This window comes from Triturus cristatus, chromosome 4_1, assembly GCF_964204655.1.
Source record: "Triturus cristatus chromosome 4_1, aTriCri1.1, whole genome shotgun sequence".
Classification (NCBI taxonomy): Eukaryota; Metazoa; Chordata; class Amphibia; order Caudata; family Salamandridae; genus Triturus; species Triturus cristatus.
The window spans coordinates 1,091,137,121-1,091,164,574 of NC_140585.1; positions in this window are offsets into that span (position 1 = coordinate 1,091,137,121).

The window sequence follows — 27,454 nt, forward strand, 5'->3', positions numbered from 1 at the left end:
TCACGCGACCGCAATCCACTGCTGATGACGTAAGGTATTACATCACTGATGACATATGTGTCTTTCTGTAAAATAAATATTTATTAAATATGTATACCTAAAGGTTAAAGGAAAGAAAAATGGGTAAATAAGTGAATAAATACAGTGATGTAATATCTTACGTCATCAGCAGTGGATTGCGGTCGCGTGAGTTATAGTTCCCTTTACTAACTATAACGGGGGAATTTCATTGTTTTTTTACGAGGGAAATGTCCAGCTAACTATAACATGTGTGAAACCTATGGTTTTTTAAGTGAATTTGCAAGGTTTTTTAAATGCTAATTCCTAACTATAACGTGTGTGAAACCTATGGTTTTTTCAGTGAATATATATATATATATATATACATTACCTACTGGCGGTCGCCAGTAGGTAGTTATAGTTAGGACCACGTTTCCATAGGAAAACCTCAACATTCTATTTTGAATAACTTTGGCGCCGGTCGACGAATCCTCGCGAATTTCTCAAAATAGGTGGGGCGCTACGCTCCGCTCCTACCCTGAAAGTCTCGGGGGGATTCGTCAAGCGGGGGCTGAGATAAAAGGGGGGTCCCAAAACATGTTTTTCCCATGCATTTTTCCATAGGACCTTTAGAACGAGCTACAGCCCGAACGGCTGAACAGAATTACTAGAAATTTGGCAGAGAGGTAGTCCCTAGGTCAAGGAAGTGCCTTTTGTAGGTTTGGTGTAAATCTGTTCAGTAGATTCTGAGAAAATAGCCTTTAAATCAATATATATATCTGAGCCCGCTTACGGTACGCTTACCGTACGCTTACCGTACGCTTACCGTAAGCTTACGGTGGCGTGCGCGAGCGCGATTCTGATTGGCTCTTAGATCTTAGTAAACATTCGAATCGGCCGAAACCAGGAAGCGGCGTCCGCCATTTTGTCTCTCGCACTGAGTGTTGTTTATCAAACATGATGGCCAAAAACATGTTACGGGGCTGTTTTGACAACTCCCTCCCACATAGTCATGTTGAGGGAGTCCCCAAACATCCCCCAAGAGCAAAAACGGTTTTATTTTTTTTTCGGCAATTTCGCGGGGTACGCTTACCGTACGCTTACCGTAAGCTTACCGTACGCTTACGGTAAAAAAATAAAAATAAAAAAAACACTATCCACACTTACCCCACCCCCTGTGCTTTTGGTGGCCGCAGGCCACCAAATATGCAGGGCTTATTAATAGAGAAAAAAAACGTAATTTTGGCAACATGAAATTATAAAATCGAAATAAAAAAAACACTATCCACATTGACCTCACCCCCTGTGCTTTTGGTGGCCGAAGGCCACCAAATGTACAGGGCTTATTAAAGTTGATAAAAACCGTGCACGGAACGAACTGCGTTAAGTGGGCGCGCACGCCACAAATGGCGTAAAGTAACTTAGCATTTAAAAAACCGTACAAATTCACTGAAAAAACCATAGGTTTCACACACGTTATAGTTAGGAAATAGCATTTAAAAAACCTTGCTAATTCACTGAAAAAACCATAGGTTTCACACATGTTATAGTTAGCTGGACATTTTACTGATAAAAAACCAATGAAATTCCCCCGTTATAGTTACTGTAGGCAACTATAACTCACGCGACCGTAATCCTCTGCTGATGACATATGTGTCTTTATGAAAAAAAAATATTTGTAATATATGTATAGCTAAAATTTAATGGAAGAAGATATGGGCAAATAAGTGTCTAAATACAGTATTAGCATCAGCAGAGGATTACGGTCGCGTGAGTTATAGTTGCCTACAGTAACTATAACGGGGGAATTTCATTGGTTTTTTATCAGTAAAATGTCCAGCTAACTATAACATGTGTGAAACCTATGGTTTTTTCAGTGAATATACATATATATATATATATATATATATATTCACTGAGAAAACCATAGGTTTCACACACGTTATAGTTAGGAATTAGCATTTAAAAAACCTTGCAAATTCACTGAAAAAACCATAGGTTTCACACATGTTCTAGTTAGCTGGACATTTCGCTCGTAAAAAAACAATGAATTTCCCCCGTTATAGTTAGTTCAGCTAACTATAACTCGCGCGCCCGCAATCTACTGCTGATGACGTCACATATTACATCACTCATGACATGGTCAGTGACATCACTCATGACATCACTGATGACATCTCAAATGACATCACTGATGACATCATCCATTCAGTATGTGTTTCTTAATAATTTTAATATGTTTAATATATATAGGGAAAGGCCTGTTGAAGAATAAGTGGGTGTACAAGTGTGTATATGGATGATTTTCTGTGGTGCATAACTGAGTCTATAAGTGAGTCATTAAATATTTCTTACTGCACACTAGTGACTAAACTGTGTAAATGTCTGTATGTGTCTGTGTGTTGGTGTCTAAGTTGCTCCATGGTTTTATGATTAGCTATATGAGTGTCTTTATGAGTTATTGATTGGTTGTCTGAGTATCTGTATGGGTGCCTGTGTGTTTGAGTGGGTAGGGTGTGTGTTACTCTGTGCATAGATGTGTTTCAGTGGGTGATTCTATGGGTGCATGGTTTTAAGAGTGCATCTGTGATGGACTGTATGGTTGAGTGAGTGTATGTATGGGTGTGTTACGGATTGAATGTATATCTCAGTGGTACATTTGTGAGTAACTACATATGTGAAAGGCAGTATATATGTGTGTAAGAGTATATAAGTGGGTATATGTGAGAGTGTGACATTGGCTGTATGGATGCGTGTGTGCTTGTATCAATTATTGTATAAGAGCGTAAGAATGTGGTACTATTTTTAAGAGTAAGTGAACTTGAGTGTGTTTAACTGTATAGGTGAGTAAATTGGACTGTGTTTAATTACTTGCACGACTGAGTAGGTGTGTTAGTACCTCAATGGATGATTGGCGGTGTGTGAGTGTCTATATAGGTGTCTAAATACATATGGTAGTCTTGTATGGAGTGACTGTAAGTATGAGTGACTGTACAGGTGAATGAGTGGAGTTGTATGTAGACCTAAGAGTTAATAAGTGAGTATCTAGTTATTGGTATTTGATTACGAATGGTTTTGAGAATGTGACTCTGAAATTTTCAGTCGGTGTTTGAAAGGTTATGTTAGGGTGTGAGAAAATGTGGTAATATATCACATGGATGACATCATCAGTGATGTCATCAGTGATGTCATTTGAGATGTCATCAGTGATGTCATGAGTGATGTCACTGACCATGTCATGAGTGATGTAATATGTGACGTCATCAGCAGTGGATTGCGGGCGCGCGAGTTATAGTTAGCTGAACTAACTATAACGGGGGAATTTCATTGGTTTTTTACGAGCGAAATGTCCAGCTAACTATAACATGTGTGAAACCTATGGTTTTTTCAGTGAATTTGCAAGGTTTTTTAAATGCTAATTCGTAACTATAACGTGTGTGAAACCTATGGTTTTTTCAGTGAATTTCAAAGGTTTTTTAAATGCTAATTCCTAACTATAACGTGTGTGAAACCTATGGTTTTTTCATTGAATATATATATATACATATTTATTACCTACTGGCAGTCGCCAGTAGGTAGTTATAGTTAGGACCTCGTTTCTATTGTTCTATTGAGATAAAGATTTTTCTTTTGCTAATATCTTTGATGCCGGTTGACGAATCTTTGCAAAATTCTCAAAACTAGTAGGGCGCTCCGGTCAGCTCTGGTCTTAAAAGTTTCGGGGTGATTCGTCAGGCGGGGGCTGAGAAAAAGGGGTCTCAAAACGTGTTTTCCCAATGTTGATTTCTATAGGAAAAGTTGGAACAGGCTACAGCCCGAACTGCTGAACAGAATTACAACAAATTTGGCAAAAAGGTAGCCCTTGGATCAGAAAGAAACCTTTTTTTTAAATGGTGTAAATCCATTCAGTAGTTCCTGAGAAATCAAAAAAAGAAAAAATATCGCTATCTGAGCACCAAGGAGAGTTCGCAAACTCTCCTGGGCACGAGCTTCACTCTGATTGGCTGCCAACACTCTAATCCAGAATGTGTTGGCAGCCATCTTGTGACTCGGTAACCGAGTCACAAGAAAAGATTTTTAAAAAAGGTGAAAATCAAGAAAAGGGGGCAAGGTAGAAACATCCTGACCCCTTAGGCCTGCTCAGGGGGTCCCACAAGGACCGCCAGGGCCAAAAAAAGCAATTTTTTTGTAAAACGGCAGAATTCGCGCTTCGTTATTTGTAAGCCCCCGGGTGGGCCAGGTCCTGTGGGCAATGCCAAAAGATATTTGCGGGGGTCCCGCGGGGGCCCCCGCAGCCCCGGGGACTGCCACCTCCCTGGGGCTTTAGTCATTGTGTGTGGGGGGCACAAAGTCTCCCCATAACCCTGGGGACTGCCACCTCCCTGGGGCTTCCAATAAAATGCATGGGGGCTCCTAACCCCCCTCCCACACTGGCCCGGGGACTGCCACATCCCCGGGGCACTGTTTATTTAGATTCAGGGGGCTTTAAAAATGCTGGGAGGGGGGCTGCAGGGCCCCCCTCCTGGAGCCCTTGATGACCCTGGGGACCGCCACCCCCCAGGGCCGGCTCCTGCAATGTCTCGGGGTTCCCACCTCCGGGACATTGCTGTTTGCTATGGCAGGGCGGGAGCCGTGTGGTTCCCGCCCTGTCATAGCAAACTCTGCTTCGCTTCATGGAAGCGAGAGCAGGAAAACCTACTCTCGCTCCAATGAGGCAAAGCGGAATTGCCTTTGGGCAAGGGAAACTGCATGTCAGCAGCTCCCCTTGTGCAAAAGCAATGCCGGCTCCCGCAGGAGGTGGGGAGTTGGCTGGGACTGTGGGGGCATTGGGGCTCTCCCCACGGTCCCCAATGCAGAGGCCAGGCCCCAGGGGATGGGGTCCCCGGGGCCAGAAGTAGCCCGGGAAGGGGGCCACGCAGCCCCCCTCCCGCCATTGAAAAAATCATTAAAAAAAAACAAAAAGCAACTACCCGGGGATGGGGTCCCCAGGGCAGATAACAGCCTCAGGAGGGGGGGCACGCAGCCCCCCTCCATAAAAAAATAAAAACAAAGTGTTTGTGGCCATGCCCCGGTGTATGGGGTCGCCCCTTGGCACACTTCTGGTGGGGCGATGAGGTCCTCTTGTGTCCTGAGGACCTGAGGACACAAGTGGACTTCATTGTCTGAGCAGCAGTGCACCAGGATCTGCGTTTGCAGAGTGGTGTAAAAAGGGGCGTGGCCTCAGACCACCTCTCCGCAACGCAGCTCTGTGGGGCATACTGGAGGTACCTGGTGGGCTAGTTGGCCCCCAGGGACCCTCAGGACTCAAGGGGAATTAATCCCCCAACTTAGAACGCGCCAGAGGGCACATTTGCATAGTGGTGAAGAAAGGGGGCGTGGCCTAGTATGAGAAGTTAGCAATCCTGCTGTGTGGGACTTACTGGAGGTAATAGGAGGGGTAGCTGGCCCCCAAGGTTGATGTTGGGGTCTAACTACCCCTCCTGTTACCTCCAGTAAATCCCACACAGTGGGCTTGCTAAGAGGTGTTCGGAGGCCATGCTCACCTTTCTCCACCACTCTGCAAACGCGACTGCTATGTTATAGTTAGAAATTAGCATTTAAAAAACCTTTAAAATTCACTGAAAAAAACATAGGTTTCAGTAACGTTATAGTTAGAAATTAGCATTTAAAAAACCTTTGAAATTCACTGAAAAAACCATAGGTTTCAGGGATGTTATAGTTAGAAATTAGCATTTAAAAACCTTAGAAATTCACTGAAAAAACTATAGGTTTCAGGGACATTTTAGTTAGTTGGACATTTCACTCGTACAAAACCAGAAAATTCTGCCATTATAGTTAGTTCAGCTAACTATAACTTGCGCCCCCGCAATGCACTGCTGATGATGTCACATATTACATCATTCATGACATGGTCAGTGGCATCACTGATGACATCACTGATGCAATTTCAAATGACATCACTGATGACATCATCAAGTGACTGTGTGTTTCTATAAATCCACTGAAGAGATTAGAGAAGTTTTGGAAAGGGGAGGTAAGGCCGCTCTGATTATGTTAGACCTGTCAGCGGCCTTTGACAAGGTCAATCATGATTTATTGATGGACCGGTTGTCAACATGCGGGGTCCAGGGTAAGGCCTGGAAGTTGATAAAATCCTTCCTAACTGAAAGGTCTCAAATTGTGGCATTGGATGAATTCTGTTCCAGACCCTTCTCCTTGCCCTGCAGAGTGCCACAAGGGTCCTCCCTTAGCCCAACACTCTTTAATATTTATGTTTCCTTCTTGGCATCCGAATTGGTACTTACGGTTTCAACCTTACCTCTTACGCAGACGATAAACAAATTGTGGTTGCCCTGCATCCTGGCCAGAGAGTGAACATAGATAGTCAGTTTCACAACTGTATGGAGGCGGTATGGAGGTGGATGGCGCAAAACTGTTTAAAACTTAACTCAAGTAAGACAGAGGTTATTTTATTTGGAAATGACCCTAACTTCTGGACCCCAAGTTGGTGGCCAGACTCTCTGGGCACTCTTCCTACACCTACTAGGAAGGTAAAGAATCTGGGAGTGATTGTTGATGATAAGCTCAACTTTGGTCATCAGATAAATGCTGTAGCTTCAACCATCTTTTACACTCTCAGAATGATTAAGAAAATTCTACACTTCTTGCCAACAGACAGTAGGCAGACAGTGGTCACGGCACTCATCATGTCTAGGTTAGATTACTGTTATGGTCACTACCTAAACATGCAAGAACGATTTATGAATAAGCTGCAACTGCTGCAAAATGCAGCCGCTAGATTGCTTACTGATACACCCAAATGTATGCCTTTTGCTAATAAAATAAAAAAAACTCCACTGGCTGCCTGTGAGGAAAAGGTTGCACTTTAATGCCCTGTGTACTGTGTGCAAGGCTCTGCAGGGCACTGGCCCTGAATATCTTAAGCAGCGACTGCAATGGTGCCAGCCCATAAGAACACTACGCTCCTTGGAGGCAAAGTTGGTATCAGTACCAGCCACAAATAAAGCTTCATGGGGTGGAAGAAGCTTTATTGCTTGTGCAGCAAGAGCCTGGAATTATCTCCCCTTTTACTTGAGAAACTCCACTGATCTGCTAATTTTTAGTAAGCAACTGAAAACCTAGCTTTTTAATTTATAATTTGTGTCTATATCTTAATGCCCAGAGGAAAGCAGTTAGCGCCAGGACACCCTAGGGTAACCGTTTGCGCTTTAGAAATACCAATAACATAACATACCAAAACATAAAGTTTACATATGTTTTATATATATGCCAAGGTGTATTAAAGAATGAGTGGGTGTATAAGTGTCTGGATGGAGGATTTAGTAGGTGCGTGACTGAGTGTATAAGTGAGTGATTAAATGTGTTTACTGAATGCCGGGGTTAGTGACTAAACTGTGTGAATGTCTGTATCAGTCTGTCTGTTGTTGTGTAAGCTGCTGCATGGGTTGGTCAGTAGCTACATGAGTGTCTATATGGGTTATCGGTTGGTTGCCCTAGTATTTGTATGGGTGCCTGAGTGTGTTTGTGAGTGGGTGGGGGTGGATGACTCTGTGCATAGATGAGTGAGTGGTTGATTCACTGGGTGTATAGGTTCAAGAGTGCATGTGGAGACAGCTGTATGGGTGGGTGAGTGTGTGTATGGGTGTGTTGGTAAGTAAATGGATGTCTCAGTGGTACATGCCCAAGTAACTACATATCTAAAAGGCAGTGTATGTGAGAGTTGGAGTATATAAATGACTATACATGAGAGTCAGTGATTGTGAGAGTGGCTGTATGGATGAGTGTGAACTTGTATCAGTGATTGTATAAGAGAGTAATTATGCATAAGTATCTGTATGAATAAGTGAGGTGGTGTGTGTATAACTGTGTAGGTGAGTAAATGGAAGTGTGATTGGTTCTGTGCATGACTGACTAAGAGCGTGAGTAACTCTGGAGGAGTGGCGGTGTGTGAGTGTCTGTATAGGTGTATATGATAGTGTTGTATTGATGAGTGACTGCATGTATGAGTGATTGTATGGGTGAATGAGTGGATATGTGTGTAGACCTAGGAATCAATGAGTGAGTATGTATTAACTGGTATTGGTGTGTCTATGGTTTTGAAAATGGTAGTCTGTATTTTACAGTGGGTGTATCAAAGGTTATATTAGGGTGTGTGGTGTTGTACGAGTGAAATGTCCAACTACCTATAACGTCCCTGAAACCTATGGTTTTTTCAGTGAATTTCTAAGGTTTTTTAAATGCTAATTTCTAACTATTATGTCCCTGAAACCTATGTTTTTTTCAGTATATATATATATATACATTATCTACTGGCGGTCGCCAGTAGATAGTTATAGTTAGGACCGTGTTTCCATAGGAAATCCGCAACATTCTATTTGGAATAACTTTGGCGCCGGTTGACGAATCCTCGCGAAATTTTCAAAATAGGTGGGGTGCTCTGCTCCGCTCGTACCCTGAAAGTCTCGGGGGGATTTGTCAAGCAGGGGCTGAGAAAAAAGGGGGGTCCCAAAACGCGTTTTTCCCATGCAATTTTCCATAGGGACCTTTAGTCCAAGGTACAGCCCAAACGGCTAAACAGAATTATTAAAAATTTGGCAAAGAGGTAGTCCTCAGGTCAGGGATGTGCCTTTTGCATATCTGGAGTCAATCTGTTCAGTAGTTCCTGAGAAAATTGCAGTTAAAAGTACATACATATCTATAGCCACGTACCATGCGCGAGCGTAATTCTGATTGGTGGTTACATGACAGTAAACATTCCAGTCGGTCGAAATCAGGAAGTGTCAGCCGCCATTTTGTGTGTCTCGCACTGAAAAACAAAGGTGGAGAACGTGAAAAGGGGGCAAGGTAGAGAGTTGCAGACCCCCTAGCCTTTGTCAAGGGGTCCAAGAAGGACCCAGAAGTGTGAAAAATACATTTTAATTTTTTTTTAAAAAATCGCGGGGTGCGCGCACTGTGCGCGTACGGTACGCGTACGGCGGTAAAAAATCAATAAAAAAAATAGAATTAAAAATCAAATTTAAGTGTTTAGATGTTAGGTGGCTCTAAAAAGAGCCGTTGTGTTTATGAAGTGTTTTTTTGGTACCTACAAGTAAGTACCGATGCAGAGTCTAAAGTTCAAGAGGAAGACTCTGTTCCCTTCATAATTGAAATGTACACCGTCTCTTCTATAAATGTCTTGCATGTTGTAACGCAAGTTGTTGTGGTATATAGAACCCATACCATAGTCTCTGAGGAAAGCAGAAACAGACTTATTGACGTGCGTTCTTGCTTTGTCAATCTGCGGACAAAATTGGTTGGACCAGTTCCACTTTTGCCTTTGGCATATATTAGAATATACAAAGGCAGTTTGTGGAAAAAGTGACATCAATTGCACAAAGGTGTCCTTAATAAGCATTTCCAGACCTACCCCAGTTAAAGAGCCTAGGTCATTTCCACCACAGTGCACAATAATAAGGTTAGGCTCTGGGAGATGTAGAAAGGATTTCACCAAAGGCATTAATTGGTGCCACTTTAACCCTCTCTGACCAATCCATTTAATGTCTACATTTGGCAAAGCAAGGTCTTTCAAAATACCTCTTTTTTTCTGCATACTTTTCACTCCAGAAGACATAGCTATGACCTGCAATCCACACTGTGAACATCTTTCAAGGAGATCTGGATGCACTCAGAAGGTGTCTTTCAGTAGAATGGCACTATGAAAAGAAAGATAGTTGTAAAATGGAGGCTAACTTACTTTAAAAAAAAAAAAGAACTCATTGGCTGATTCAAACCATTTTACAGTTAAAACTAGGCTGTATGTTTAGATTTTTACAAGCAGGTTTTGTATTGGTTCAGAAAAATGTGTTCCCACAGAAGATTAGTTTGGATTTGCTGTTAGGTTTGAAAAGTCAAGAACTCTTGCTCTTTGGATTAGAAACATTGTGTGCTGAACTTCTGACCTCTCTGCTCACACCAGTGTTCCATGACCTGTTGCTATGGTAGCAGGCAGAAGTAAAGTTGGGGGTAGGGATCATTTGGAAAGGGTTGAAATTTGCAACCAATAGAAATGTATGTTTTCATTTGAAAAAATGTGGGAAGCACTGTGATTTGAAGTTAACATGTATATGTGTGAAAAAAGAGAGGGAAATTTTGCCATTTAGTGGTTCTGGTGAGAGGTGTACAGTTCAGACATTCTGGCTCAGATATCTGTATTTATCACACATTAACTTTCATGCTCCCTTTTTTTCACTTCTCCTCACTCTGCTTTTCTCATTTCCCTTGTGGTCCCTCAAGTACCTTTTTTAAAAAAAAATTTAAATGGGTGCACGCACGGTGGGAAAAAAAATAAACAAAAGTGATAAAAAAAATTTAAAAAAATTGTGAGGTAAGGTGGCTCTTAAAAGAGCCGTTGTGTTAATACAGGAACAGAGGAAGGAAAGAATGGCAATATTAAAAGGTACCGCACTTGTGCTGCTCTATCTTATTGTCTATTAGAGGAATACTAGACTCCCCAAAAGCAATAAGAGCATAGCAAGTATTGCACCGTATATGTACCCTCTGAAATCGAGGGTAAATGTCCAGAGGAGCAGAAGAGGGTGACGCTCCCACCGCAGAGGAAGTGCTCGGCTGAGCTGCCGATGATGTACTCGGCTGAGCTGCTGCGGATGTGCTCGGCTGAGCTGCTGGAGGGGTTGCTGCAGTAGCTTGAGCAAAAGTCTTGGGATGTACATCCCTAATGTGTCTGAACATAGTGAAGATTCCAAAAGAGTACTTCTTCTTGGGATCTCCTCTAGACAAGACACGCCCACAAAGTTTGCAGGTGACTTTTGGAGCATTGACTTTCTTCTGCCCCTCTGGAAATGTAAAATATTCCCAGACAAAACAATCATTCTGTTTCCTCTGTCTCTGTCTGATAATGCTGTCCTGCTCACTCCCAGAAGAGGACTGCTGCTCTGCCATTTTATCACAAAGACACTTCAGCTCCTTCTCCTAGGGAATCACAAGCAATAATGAGGGGAATGGGTGTGGTGTTGGAAGTTTCTGGAAATGAAAGAAGTTTAAACCAATGAAAAGTGTTGTTTCTGGATCACATGACCTACCGTGCGCGCTCCGTACGCTTACCGTACGCGCACGGTAAAAGTACGCATGTGCGTACGTAAGACGTGCGCATGCGCGTAAGGAGCACGTGCGTACGACGCACGTGCGCATGCGCATTAGAGGCACGCGCACATGCACGCACGGCGGTTCCTCGTAAGGAGCACGCGCGCATGCGCAAAAATAAAACGCGCGCATGCGCGTAGGAAGCCAGCGCTTATGCGTCGCAGACGAAGTACGCATGCGTACATAAATCGCGTACGCATGCGCACACGGAGCATACATATTACGTATGCGCACCGTACTTATAGCGTACCATGCGCATACCGTAAGCTTACCGTAGGCGCACGGTAAAAATTCCTAAAAACAAAATTTATATATAAAGGTTTGTAGAAGATATTAACTATGCTGTTCAACTATATCTAAACATTTTTTAAAAAAAGGTGAGCCATTCCATATTGCAGGATACAGTAAATCTATGATTATATACATAGGTAGCATATTGTTAAAAAAACAAATCTCAAAAAAAATATTAAATTAAAAAATTAGCATTTAAAAAACCTTGCAAATTCAATGAAAAAACCATAGGTTTCACACACGTTATAGTTAGGAATTAGCATTTAAAAAACCTTTGAAATTCACTGAAAAAACCATAGGTTTCACACACGTTATAGTTACGAATTAGCATTTAAAAAACCTTGCAAATTCACTGAAAAAACCATAGGTTTCACACATGTTATAGTTAGCTGGACATTTCGCTCGTAAAAAACCAATGAAATTCCCCCGTTATAGTTAGTTCAGCTAACTATAACTCGCGCGCCCGCAATCCACTGCTGATGACGTCACATATTACATCACTCATGACATGGTCAGTGACATCACTCATGACATCACTGATGACATCTCAAATGACATCACTGATGACATCACTGATGATGTCATCCATGTGATATATTACCACATTTTCTCACACCCTAACATAACCTTTCAAACACCGACTGAAAATTTCAGAGTCACATTCTCAAAACCATTCGTAATCAAATACCAATAACTAGATACTCACTTATTAACTCTTAGGTCTACATACAACTCCACTAATTCACCTGTACAGTCACTCATACTTACAGTCACTCCATACAAGACTACCATATGTATTTAGACACCTATATAGACACTCACACACCGCCAATCATCCATTGAGGTACTAACACACCTACTCAGTCGTGCAAGTAATTAAACACAGTCCAATTTACTCACCTATACAGTTAAACACACTCAAGTTCACTTACTCTTAAAAATAGTACCACATTCTTACGCTCTTATACAATAATTGATACAAGCACACACGCATCCATACAGCCAATGTCACACTCTCACATATACCCACTTATATACTCTTACACACATATATACTGCCTTTCACATATGTAGTTACTCACAAATGTACCACTGAGATATACATTCAATCCGTAACACACCCATACATACACTCACTCAACCATACAGTCCATCACAGATGCACTCTTAAAACCATGCACCCATAGAATCACCCACTGAAACACATCTATGCACAGAGTAACACACACCCTACCCACTCAAACACACAGGCACCCATACAGATACTCAGACAACCAATCAATAACTCATAAAGACACTCATATAGCTAATCATAAAACCATGGAGCAACTTAGACACCAACACACAGACACATACAGACATTTACACAGTTTAGTCACTAGTGTGCAGTAAGAAATATTTAATGACTCACTTATAGACTCAGTTATGCACCACAGAAAATCATCCATATACACACTTGTACACCCACTTATTCTTCAACAGGCCTTTCCCTATATATATTAAACATATTAAAATTATTAAGAAACACATACTGAATGGATGATGTCATCAGTGATGTCATTTGAGATGTCATCAGTGATGTCATGAGTGATGTCACTGACCATGTCATGAGTGATGTAATATGTGACGTCATCAGCAGTAGATTGCGGGCGCGCGAGTTATAGTTAGCTGAACTAACTATAACGGGGGAAATTCATTGTTTTTTTACGAGCGAAATGTCCAGCTAACTAGAACATGTGTGAAACCTATGGTTTTTTCAGTGAATTTGCAAGGTTTTTTAAATGCTAATTCCTAACTATAACGTGTGTGAAACCTATGGTTTTCTCAGTGAATATATATATATATATATATATATATGTATATTCACTGAAAAAACCATAGGTTTCACACATGTTATAGTTAGCTGGACATTTTACTGATAAAAAACCAATGAAATTCCCCCGTTATAGTTACTGTAGGCAACTATAACTCATGCGACCGTAATCCTCTGCTGATGCTAATACTGTATTTAGACACTTATTTGCCCATATCTTCTTCCATTAAATTTTAGCTATACATATATTACAAATATTTTTTTTTCATAAAGACACATATGTCATCAGCAGAGGATTACGGTCGCGTGAGTTATAGTTGCCTACAGTAACTATAACGGGGGAATTTCATTGGTTTTTTATCAGTAAAATGTCCAGCTAACTATAACATGTGTGAAACCTATGGTTTTTTCAGTGAATTAGCAAGGTTTTTTAAATGCTATTTCCTAACTATAACGTGTGTGAAACCTATGGTTTTTTCAGTGAATTTGTACGGTTTTTTAAATGCTAAGTTACTTTACGCCATTTGTGGCGTGCGCGCCCACTTAACGCAGTTCGTTCCGTGCACGGTTTTTATCAACTTTAATAAGCCCTGTACATTTGGTGGCCTTCGGCCACCAAAAGCACAGGGGGTGAGGTCAATGTGGATAGTGTTTTTTTTATTTCGATTTTATAATTTCATGTTGCCAAAATTACGTTTTTTTTCTCTATTAATAAGCCCTGCACATTTGGTGGCCTGCGGCCACCAAAAGCACAGGGGGTGGGGTAAGTGTGGATAGTGTTTTTTTTATTTTTATTTTTTTACCGTAAGCGTACGGTAAGCTTACGGTAAGCTTACGGTAAGCGTACGGTAAGCGTACGGTAAGCGTACCCCGCGAAATTGCCGAAAAAAAAATAAAACCGTTTTTGCTCTTGGGGGATGTTTGGGGACTCCCTCAACATGACTATGTGGGAGGGAGTTGTCAAAACAGCCCCGTAACATGTTTTTGGCCATCATGTTTGATAAACAACACTCAGTGCGAGAGACAAAATGGCGGACGCCGCTTCCTGGTTTCGGCCGATTCGAATGTTTACTAAGATCTAAGAGCCAATCAGAATCGCGCTCGCGCACGCCACCGTAAGCTTACGGTAAGCGTACGGTAAGCGTACGGTAAGCGTACCGTAAGCGGGCTCAGATATATATATTGATTTAAAGGCTATTTTCTCAGAATCTACTGAACAGATTTACACCAAACCTACAAAAGGCACTTCCTTGACCTAGGGACTACCTCTCTGCCAAATTTCTAGTAATTCTGTTCAGCCGTTCGGGCTGTAGCTCGTTCTAAAGGTCCTATGGAAAAATGCATGGGAAAAACGCGTTTTGGGACCCCCCTTTTATCTCAGTCCCCGCTTGACGAATCCCCCCGAGACTTTCAGGGTAGGAGCGGAGCGTAGCGCCCCACCTATTTTGAGAAATTCGTGAGGATTCGTCGACCGGCGCCAAAGTTATTCAAAATAGAATGTTGAGGTTTTCCTATGGAAACGTGGTCCTAACTATAACTACCTACTGGCGACCGCCAGTAGGTAATATATATATATATATATATATATATATATATATATATATATATATATATTATCTACTGGCGGTCGCCAGTAGATAGTTATAGTTAGGACCTTGTTTCCATAGGAAATCTGAAAATTCTATTTTGAATAACTGTGGCGCCGGTTGACAAATCCTCGCAAATTTTTCAAAAAAGGTGGGGCGCTCCGCTCCGCTCCTACCCTGAAAGTCTCGGGGTGATTAGTCAAGCGGTGGCCGAGAAAAAAGGGGGGTCCCAAAACGCGTTTTCCCCATCCATTTTTCCATAGGGACCTTTAGTCCAAGGTACAGCCCGAACGGCTGAACAGAATTACTTGAAATTTGGCAGAGAGGTAGTCCTGAGGTCAGGGATGTGCCTTTTGAATATCTGGGGTCAATCTGTTCAGTAGTTCCTGAGAATATTTCAGTTAAAAGTACATATATATCTATAAGCGCGCACTGTGCGCGTACGGTCAGCATACCGTACGCGCACGCGGCCGTGCGCGAGCGTAATTCTGATTGGTGGTTATATGACAGTAAACATTCCAGTCGGTCGAAATCAGGAAGTGTCGGCCGCCATTTTGTCTCTCGCAGTCTGAGGCAGTTAAAAACAAAGGTGGAGAATGTGAAAAGGGGGCAGGGTGGACAGGTCCTGACCCCCTAGCCTTTGTCAGGGGGTCACTGAAGGACCCCCAAGGATGAAAAAAACAATCTTTTTTTTTTCGAAAAAGCGCGGGGTGCGCACACGGCACGCACAACGCATCGAGGGTGCTCTGTGCGCGAAGCGCACCGAGCGCCCACAGCGCGCGCATGGTGCGCGCAAGGTGCACGCACGGTGCGCGCACGGTGCGCGCACCGTGCGCGCACGGTGAAGAACCTGAAAAAATATATATTATTAAATACATAACTTAGCATTTAAAAAACCGTACTAATTCACTCAAAAAACCATAGGTTTCACACACGTTATAGTTAGGAATTAGCATTTAAAAAACCTTGCAAATTTACTTAAAAAACCATAGGTTTCACACATGTTATAGTTAGCTGGACATTTCCCTCGTAAAAAACCAATGAAATTCCCCCGTTATAGTTAGTGCAGGCAACTATAACTCACGCGACCGCAATCCTCTGCTGATGACGTCAGATATTACATCACTGATTAAATATGTGTCTTTCTGAAAAATAAATATTTGTAATATATGTATAGCTAAAGATTAATGGAAGAAGACATGGGTAAATAGGTGTCTAAATACAGTGATGTAATATCTGACGTCATCAGCAGAGGATTGCGGTCGCGTGAGTTATAGTTGCCTGCACTAACTATAACCGGGGAATTTCATTGGTTTTTTACGAGGGAAATGTCAAGTTAACTATAACATGTGTGAAACCTATGGTTTTTTAAGTGAATTTGCAATGTTTTTTAAATGCCAATTCCTAACTATAACATGTGTGAAACCCAAGGTTTTTTAAGTGAATATATATATATATACCTTCCTCTTGTAGAAGAATGAGGCGCACTCACAAAGTGGCTGTGAAGAGTATTTATTGGTTTAGCTGCACTGGCAACCTGACGCGTTTCGCTCATCATTAGCTTGTTCACAGGTGTAAGAATTCACAGTCCATTTAAGTGATAAGCCACAAGCCATTTTCACAACTGTATTTCAGCCCATAGTGGACTCCCGGATGGGTTAATATTATAATGCATGCTGGGGCTTGTGGTCCAATACAATTCAATTAAAGCCCTCCAGTGGGAATGTCTATTTTCTTGCCGTATTTGTGCTGGATATCTCAAATAAACTTTGTGAATCTTTGAGGTGCATCAAGCCAACTTTGAGAGCCACCCTGATGCAAGCCACAGAGATCTAGGGTGACTGCCTTCCCCATGCCGCTTTTCACATGTCTACAAGTCAGTCCTCTTTCAGTGGGAATAGGTTCTCTTGCTGGTGGTGCGTGCCTTTGCAGTAGAATCAAGCAGCTTGTATAGAAACACCTTCCTTTTGCAGAAAAATGAGGCACACTCACAAAGTGGAAAACCCAGGGATAAGAAGGAGGAAGAGAAAGGCTGAAACACCGTCACAAAGGGATGCAGCATTAACCTGCAATAGAGAGATAAAAAAGTAGGTTGTGCCTGGTAGTGGATGAACGAGGCATAAGGTGGATTCAAGAGTACCCATTCGGTGCTGACATTTAATAGCACTTGCTGCAGCCTTCTGAGTCGAGCTTTTGACACTCATTCTTTAATAAATTAGGGGCTTGATATTTAAAATGTAAAAGGTGACAGTTGAATATTGGGTCAGAGGTATGTACAGACTGGGTACAGACTGGGTCGAAAAAAGAGTCTGTCTTTTTGTGAAGCAATTTATGTACTGATGGGTCACTTTGAAAACCCTCCATCAGCAGTGGGCCACAGAATGACCTGTTTAATGAGTGATAATTAGACAAGTCACTATTTATGACACACAGTGTTTGGCTTCAAATAGAGGGATGGTAGCCTGCAACAACAGTGGATCATTACCCCTGTTGTAGCATTCTGAAACAGGATTTCTTTTTATCAGCCTATGCTCTTTAAGGAGCTGGAATAATGACACACTCCTGTTTAAGAAGACAGGGGGGACTGCCCCCCCACCAACACGATTCTCAAAAGAGAAGCTGTCCGACTGAGACACCTTCCCCCTTGCATATCACCAACCACCTCCTGATACATCTCATTGCAAATCACAAATGGGAGAGGCTGCTCCTTTCACACCCCTCCTTTTTTGTGATTTGGAATGTCAAAATACTTTTTTGTAGTGTCAACCTTTGAGATTTTGCCAATCAAAGACTTTAAAACCGCAGAATGGTTTTGTACCCTTAGGCCAAAGCTTGGAAGTTTATTCTTTGCTTGTGCTTACTAAACGTATGCAGCGCACAGCCACCATACTTCTAAGATTCTTGCACAAGAAAACTGACTGTGCACCAAAATGAGAGTTTGATACTATAGTTTAACCCTGGCCCAGCCAGTGCTAAATTTGATCCGGTGGTTTACGCTGTTCGGCACCAGCAATTAATGGTCAACACTACACTTGTGGCAGTCTGCCACAATGTGGCGTTGTCTGGCTAATTTAGAGATGACTAAAACAACGGATAATTATTAATTCAATATACATTAAACAATTACTATTATCTACCGCCCGAGCCATTCTTATAGCTGTGGGGGAGAAATTGTCTGAATTGTCACACTTGTGGGAGTGTGATGGTCAGTATTTGTGTTGTTGTTATTATTGCCAGCATGGCAGGGGCAATATGTGGTGCAAGCTGCAGTGGCCTCCTGAAGAGAGCACTGTCACTTATCTTTTTTGCAAATTAGGCACTGGCCTGCACCATTGATAAATGGCTGTGTCATTTTTGACTGCATGCAATCATCTGAGACCTATTTTACACCCAAGCATGTGAAAGCATACACTGTGTGGGGGGACTTGGAAAAAGCTTCTCACACAAAGAATTCTGCACTAATCTGGAAGGTTGTTAATCTGCCATTTTACTCAGGCTAACGAAAGCCCTCAGTGGACACGCTTATCCCAGTTCGGGTTTGGATGGACCACTTGAACAGTATTTTCAATCCTGGCAACTCAGGGCCCGATTCACAGAACTAATTTAAGACACAATCCTAAACTTACTACCATTTTCGTATTCACAGAAGGCACTTACTCATTTTGGAATTCACAGAAGACACTTACTCACTTCGGTATTCACAGAAGTTAGGAGTCCTAACTTTAGGACTCCTAAATGCCTTCTGTGAATACCGAAAGTCTTAAAATTAGGATTTTTCCCAGTTTAAGAGTCCTAAAGTTAGGACTCCTAACTTTACTACTACTAAACTGAGAAAAATCCTAATTTTAAGCCTTTCGGTATTCACAGAAGGCATTTAGGAGTCCTAAAGTTAGGACTCCTAACTTCTGTGAATACCGAAAAGAATAAGTGCCTTCTGTGAATACCAAAATGAGCAAGTGCCTTCTGTGAATACCAAAATGGTAGTAAGTTTAGGATTTTGTCTTAAGTTAGTTCTGTGAATCGGGCTCTATGAGTCTATTTTAGAGCACGATGAGGTAGCTTTTGGCAACCTGGATTCATTTTCCAGTCTCAATGATTCCATCTTGGTTAAGGACACACATAATAATGGCCCTAAACTACAGCCCCACAGGGAAAGTCCCAGGGTCCTTTAGACATGTAAAGACAATACTGCACTTTGGTCTCCAATGTTAGCAAATGTTTTAAAAGTTTAAATTAAAGTGGCTCCCATTTTGTCTTAGCAATAAGAGGTGGTTGTTTCCATTTTTAGAAAGGGAAAGACACTCACCTTGCTGCTATCGCCCAATTTCTCTCTTAAATAGCTCTCTCGAAATTTTGGGTAGAATTATTGCCACTAGGCTTGAGGGTTGGCTGGAGGAAAATCAGTCTCTTTCTAAACTGCAGTTCGGGTTTCAACCCGGGGTGTGCAAAGTGGAACAATGCAAAATCTTTCAGCAGGTCATAAGCAAGTACGTCAAGGAAAGGAGAGGATCCATTCACCTAATGTTTATGGACCTCTCATCTGCCTTTGACTTGGTCAAAAGGTCCCAGTTGTGGGGCATTATGGGTACGACGGGTATAGATCAGGCTATAAAGGGATACATTGCGACTGTCTGATGAGGGTGAGGTATGGTCCTGAGGGTGAACTTTCCCCTACTATCAAATCTTTGCAGGGGGTTAGGCAGGGGTGCATGATGGCCTCCTTATTATTTTTAATCGACATTAATGATTTAGAGTTGCACTTGAGTAAAGCAGGGAAGAGTATGCCTATAGTGAAACCTAGTGCCCTCCCTGTTTTACTGTATTTCGATGACGCAGTTTTAATTTCCAGAACCTCTAACGGATTACATGTCTTTAAAATGCTTTTAATGATTTTATGGGGGTGGGGGGGTTGACCTTAAAGTCAACTGTAGCAAAACGTCTGTTATGTGCATCAGCCCTAAAAACACTAAAACCAGATCACTTTTCCTGGGAGTGTTAGAAAGGGGGGTTTCTATTTGGCAGGGGTGGGTACCTTTGTCCAAACAGGGTCCCTTGCTTCTAGTAAGGGTAAGGGGGATACACACCTGTTCACCCCCTGGGTAGCTTGGTACGAGCAATCAGACTTATCCCAAAGGCAATTTGTAAAGTATTTGTACCCAAAACAGAAAGTAAGACAGTGATAACACCACAAATGGTCACCACACCAGTTTAGGAAAAAGAAAGTATCTTTCTCTAAACTCAACAATACCAAAAAGACAAAAATCCAACATACAGGTAAGAAGATATGAGTTTAGAACAGTTATTTCGACGAGACAGCTTGTAGGAAACAAATAGCTCCACCTGGGACTATTTTGATGTTTTGACTGCAATAAATCCAAAGTACGCCACTAACCGTGAGGAGCGCGGCGTCGGGCATGGAGTCACACTGACCCCCTCAATAAACAGTATCTTTGAAACAAAGTCTATGATGCTGCACAGTATTGTGGAGGTGAGGCGTTGGTGCCGAGGTTGAGGCCGGCTCCCTGGCTTCCACGTGGGAGGCGAGGCATCATGTCCCAGAGGCAACAAATAGTTCTTAAACTCCTGAATCCCTGTTGTTGGAGACCTGGAAAGTCTGCTACCTGTTAAGCCTATTTTCACCTCCATCCACTGATGTGTGTCTTTTTCACCTTCTCTCTCATTTAACTCTCCCTTTCTTCTTTCAGGCATCATCTTCAGTTGTTAGTTGCAATTCTTGAGTACCTCACACCCTCACATTTTTCATTATTAAGTATGTTTTTACTCCCTTCATCATAGAGATTGGGAAGTGGGGCCTGCACCCTGTGTGAGTGTGCACTGCCATGCTACTCTTTTTCTTGCATTAGTTATTGTACTAATTTCAGATCTTCAGTTAACCGTTTCTTCTTCTCATTTCTTTCAAGCTTTCTCTGTGTCCTTTTTTTTTAAATCTCCTGATGACTACTTGTATATTCTCATGAGTTAAAAAACTGTTGGCTTCTACATTTTGATTAAAATTCAATATCTTCATGGTAGTTTCTCAAACTATAAACATTCAGTAAGAAACTAGTACTTTACTTTTATTGGGACTATAGGATTTTCTCATGCTTATTTTATATTTATTAAAATTCTTTCTTTAACTCATGTACTTTGCAATGTTTGTTTTTCTAGGATGTAATGTGTAATTCAATTGTATCTGCAAAGTATGATTGTTATATTGCATTTATTACATTGCTTGTCCTTATAGATAGTATGCTTTGAACAAGTTCGGGAACCACTGTTACTTCATATTCAGATTACCATAGGTGATCAGGGTCTTGTCTGCTCCCAAATATAAGATGCTACAGGAATCTAAGCTGGACAAAATCATGGCCTGGATGACAGTTCTTTGAGCAGAAAGGGAAGTATCCATAGGATCTTTTCAAGCCACTTCATAATGGCAAAGCACAAGGAGGCTAACTTGGTTGCTTGGGGCTTCATGGACAGAGTGGTCTACCCAAAATCTGTGTTCTTCACCTCGTTAGTGGGTACAGGAAGAGTCCAACGCATGGAAGGCCAGTGTTGGGGCCCCTAGACTTGGGGATTCCTACCCAATACATTGACCTTGGTCTTGTCACAGTTCAACTTTAGAGAATTGGAATGCAGCAAAGTGAGACAAAACCTGGGCAGGAGTTGAGGTCTTCCGGGGCATCCTGATTGTACGACAAAGAGAAAATGATCTGGGTGTCGTCATGTATAAAAATAGCATGAGGCCACAGCTTTCCACTAAGTCCCTGAGAGGGTAAGCATAAATATTGAAAAGCATGGAGCTGAGGGAAGACCCCTACAGGACTCCGGAAGTGAGCGGGTGTGTGCTAGACACAACATTTGTTGAAAAACCCTAAAACGTGCAATCTGTCAGGAAGGAGGATAACCAGGCCAAAGCAGTGCCCTGGAGACCCTGATGTGTCAAACTTTCGACATTACTGCTGTGAGGTACGGTGTTGAAAGCTGCACTGAGGTCTAGTAAGATGAGCTTGGCTGTACCACCCATGTCCAGGAGCCGTCTGAGATGTTCAGTAACTCCTAGTAAAGCGGATTCAGTGCTATACTCAGTTCTAAATCCAGACTGGGAAGGATGAAGGGCATTCTGGGCTTCCACAAATGAAGTGAGCTGGGTGTTTACATGCTTCTCCAGTATCTTGGAGAGAATGGGCAGCAAAGAGATGGGTCTAAAATTGGACCGATTGGATGGGTCCAGGTGTTCTTTTTTAACAGGGGTGCACTAAGGCATGCTTCCAGGATTTGGGAAGAAGCTCCTCATGAAGGGAAGGGTTCAGCAGCTCATCCAGAGAAGACATGAGGTGAGGACTCAAAGTGCTCAGTGTGGCTGGAGGAAAAGGATCAAGCGAGGAATCTGATTTAATGGACTGTAATAGGTCCAGAAATCGCAATATATCTAAGGGGGGCCGAGAGTGTTATTGAGCCAGCACCTGGCTCATCGTCGAGTGAATGTTTACCTTAAAGGAAGATGGGATGAGAGTAGGGAATGGGCTTGTGCTCCTGGGCTGCGGCTTGGCAGTGCTTGCTGAGGCTAGAGTGAGTTGAATATTTGAAACTTTCTCAACAAAATAAACCGCCAGCTCTTCACATTAGGTTTGTGACAGTGAGGGGGAGAAGGCCATGTTACTGGGATTGGACAGGTCTTGTTCTACTTTGAGAGTGTTTTCAGGCAGTTTTGGACTTTTGAATTTTTTTCTGAGAATTGAAGGAGGCACATGCATTTCTAAAGTTCATATGGTAATGGTTCAAGGCTATTTTATATGTTGATTTAGGGTGCTGATTATATAGCTTCCTCCATTCCCTTTCAAGTCACTTGCACAGTTTTTTTTCTTCCAGTAGGGACACATTATACTAAGGCATAGGAGGATGCTGCCTGGTCACAGATTTTAATTTGGCCGGTAGAATTGTGTCGAGGGAGGGTCTGAGCCAGTTATCGACCGTGGGCTGATCACGGTCAACCTGGTGTGCCAATTGGGGAGAAGTGTTAGATAAACATACACTGAGGGAAGGAATGTCGAGTTTAGCCCAGTTTTTAGCCATAACTTTAGGACCGGTCGCTGAGGGTCAAAAAAGAGGAGTAGTGGGGTATGAAGAAAGGCACTGCAATTTGCCTGTGCACAATAATGGCACAGGGACGTCAGTAGTCAGACCAGAGATGTTGGAAAAAATGGGGTCCAACATATGACCCACATTGTGAAGCAGCTCATGATCGGGTAGCCTCTATCCAAGGCACCCTTGCGCTCCGCAGCCAGAGTATTGATTCTAGGCGCATCACCTATGATTGCGGGAGAATCCTTAGGGTTGCAAGCAAATTGGCAGTGTTTGCAGTGGTTGCCGTAGCCTGAAGGATCAATCGACATGCCTCCGAACAGGCTGGGCAGAGAACATTTAGCTGGTTATGGCAGAGATTTTCCTAGAAACCTTGGAGTAGGCGGGGATCCTGGTGCTGGCTGGGCATAGACAGGCATGCCTTTGGCATTCCTTTGGTACGCAAGTGGCACGACTGCTGCACTTTGGCACTAGGCTGCCCTTTAATAGCGCAGGACAAGCATCGGCATGCTGTTCAACTGCGCAGGAATCAGTCCAAGATGGGTGCCATCAGAGCACAGCTGAAATGTACAGCAAGATGAGTCCCAGCTCCCTCTACACAATTGGGAAGCCCGCTACAGATCGAGGAGCTGGGAGAGCAAAGCAGAGTAAAAGCAGGTAAGCCCAATCATAAAAAGAGGCCAGTGAATTCCTTTTTAAAGTTCCCCCACGCTCCCCAGTATTTCAATTAGGCACAATATAAAATGAAGTTATCTCTCAATGTGGAACAATAAAAAATTATAAAAGAATGCCGCCAAAGCACGCAGCAGCAGTACCAGGAGTGTTGCTCCTAAGGTATCCTAAGGGCTGTCTTTCCCTAAGGTTCATGGTTGTGCATTTGAGTACACCTTTGTGATTAGAATGTAAGGCCACTCTAGAGTGGAACCACAGACTGATAGCTAGACTCATATAGAAATAGATGATTTAACATGTGAGATAATGCTAATTAAGGAGAGCTCAGATGCCATCTCAGCCCCTGTAAAATTCAATCTCCAAATGATTGTTTCTCTACTGATATCAGGGCATTGGAGAGGTGGCAATTAAGTGAAGCAGAAGCAGCAGTGATGGCCATGGTAGATGTGTCACAAGGAAAACCTGAGGAACTGAGAGAAGACTTTTTGAATTAGTGAGATCCAGGTAAACCATTTGTTTGCCTAATTTTTATGTTTACCTCTACTGATATGTAGGCAAGCTCATGAAATACGATGTGTTTCTTAAGTTAGATGAGCGAATTATATTAACATTAAAAACGTTTTTGCCCACCTTTCATTCGACTTTGTACTACTGTGGGCACAAGGAACTGTGCAATTCTTGACACCCCAAAATTTTCCTCATTCAGTATGCGCACATTTCGATGAATCAGAGACTTTTGTTTTGCAAACTAAGTCTATGAGCTTAGTTCTACAATGTCTGACTTACCTGCCCATGGATGCCCTAAGTCAGTTCAGTAGACCAACGTTTCGACCTACACAACCCCTTTCAACTTTCTGATCGATGTGGTGTCATAGTTTTCTAGGTTACTAACATTTCTGAAAAGGTTTCAGGGTTGCAGTGGTAATTTAAGCACAATCTCAACGTTTAGAGTATCACACACAATCCTTGAATTAAGTAAGTGGCACTTTATGGCGAAACAGTGTTTATTACAGCATTCTAATTATGTTGCATAACACATGAAACTGAACTATTTCAAATATGAAAATGAATTGTACTATTAAACAAAAGGAACTGCCATGGGATGTTCCTTTGAGCCGGTGATGGCAAAACTGTTCATGGCTCTATTTGAAGAGAATTTTATATATAACAATAATCCCTTAAACAACAATGTCATTAAATAGTACAGAATTATCGATGACATCTTCTGTATCTGGACAGGGACAGAAGATGTTTTGAAATCTTTCTTCAATTGGCTGAATAACACATTACAGGATATTACATTTTGCAGGGCCCACAGTTTAAACAATATTAAATTACCTATAGAGTCAGTTACGCACCACAGAAAATCATCCATTTACACACTTGTACACCCACTCATTCTTCAACAGGCCTTTCCCTATATATATTAAACATATTAAAATTGTTCAGAAACACATACTCAATGGATGATGTCATGAGTGATGTCATCAGTGATGTCATTTGAGATGTCATCAGTGATGTCATGAGTGATGTCACTGACCATGTCATGAGTGATGTAATATATGACTTCATCAGCAGTGGATTGCGGGCGCGCGAGTTATAGTTAGCTGAACTATCTATAACGGGGGAATTTCATTGGTTTTTTACGAGTGAAATGTCCAGCTAACTATAACGTGTGTGAAACCTATGTTTTTTTCAGTGAATATATATATATATATATATATATATATATATATATATATATATATATTATATATATATATATATATATATATATATGCCACAAGGAATCGCCTCACAGGATGCGCTGCATGGAAACGCCAGAGACGAACACGGACCCAGGAATAGGTGCTCTTAGTTTTTTATTTTACTCCGTAACCTGCACCACCGCCATGACGCGTTTCGACCTACTGGAGGCCTTGGTCACATGACGCTAACAAAGGAAGCCTGAGTATTTAAAGTGCAAGTGCGTGATAACGTGACATCAAATTCATGAACATAGACAACAGATTTAGACGTCGTAGTTTTGATAATCAAGGTCAACATTTTGCTTGCGATGCAAGAATTAGTTGTAATACATGTAAAATACATATTATACCCCTACAAAACAACAATAACAACAAAAGGTCTCTGGACAAAATAAACAACGATAGATAAACTTGTCTGAATCAATCGACCCGAAATTAGGGGACACCAAGTAAATAGGGAGCACAAAAAATAGAGAAAATATTTACATTAGAAATAGTTTCATTGGTTTTAAACAGCTGATGTATAGACTCAAAAATAAGGTTGTAAACATATTTGTAAACAATTTTTCACCTTAAAACCACGCCATTCCACATGTTTTAGTTTGCGTGTGAACCCAACAAGAATTTAAAAAAAACTGAATTCATGTCGGATCAAATGAGTTGCTGCCTGTAACTGGTTAAATCCATTCTAATTCACATTAAACTAAGCCCCACTAAACAAAGGAAAAGGGATTATCCGCTTCACTTCCTGAGACCTTCTGAATATGGCTACGTTCAAGAAAGTATTAAAAGTGCAATCCGAAAAAAAACAACATCTGGTATCTTAAGGAAAACAAAAAAGAGGAGACAGAAAAAAAGTGATAACTACTGTTCTAAATAAAAGGAAAAAACCTGAGGAAAGGTATAACGACACTCAACAGTCATTTAGAATCCGAACACAGGCGCGGAATAAATACTGAAACATGCTGTTCAGGATAGTTAAACAAGACAGATGTGGCGAAGGCAAGGGTTAGAGCCAAGTGTAGAAATCCTCGCTAGCATTTAACCCGTTAGGTAGTTTGGAGTCTAGCTCCAAAATGTACCGCGTCTCTAGTTTTCTGAGGATGGCTTCCCGATCCCCCCCCGTCTCAGTGGAGGCACCGAGTCGATCACAAAGTAGCTAAGATCTTTAAGGTTGCTATTGTGTTTGTCCTCAAAATGTCTTGCTACGGGGTATGATATGTCATGATTCGTGATCGCCCTCATGTGCTGGAGTATACGTTTGTGTGCCTGCAATTTGGTGCTGCCAATATATTGCAGGCCACATGTACACTCCAGCACATAAACCACAAAATCTGTCCTGCAAGTTAGTTTTTTAGTAATCCTACAGGGTGAGTTGGCAAATGGAGAAGAATAGGTAGTGGTGCTTCTGCCCAACGTACAAGTCTTGCAAGAGGAACATTTAATAAATCCCTTACTGGCTTGTAACCAGTTGCTGGTGTTACTGCTCAATTCAGCACTGCTCTTTACTAGCATGTCACTCATGGACCGAGCTTTCCGAAAGGTTACAGCAGGGGCATTAGGCATATTGCTACCTATTACTGGGTCAAAGCGAATCAACGACCAATTTTTCTTGAAGATCTTGCGCAAACAATGATGTTGACGACTATAGGTCAAAATCAATCTGGGGGCATCATTTTGGATGGATGTCAAACTGGAGGCCTTGCTGGAGATGGAATCAATATTCCTGGTGGTCGGGGTGAGGTCTCTAGGTTTGGACCTGGTACGTGCCACTGCTTTGTCAATCACTGCCGGGGAATAACCCCTTGCTAAGAACCTCAATTTACTCTGTTCCTGGGCTAAAGTGCAATGTTCATCCGTGCTGCAAATGCGTCTGATGCGCAGCATCTCCCCGTAGGGGATGCTACGTATAAGATGTTCAGGATGGTGGCTAAGAGCATGCAGCACGGTATTGCCCGCGGTTGCTTTGCGGAACAGCTTTGTGTGTAGATTGCCCTCAAGAACAAAAACCTACACATCTAGAAAGCTAACTTGAGTTTGGCTAATCTGAGCCGTAAATTGTAGGTTAAGTCGGTTGACATTGATGGCCTGAATAA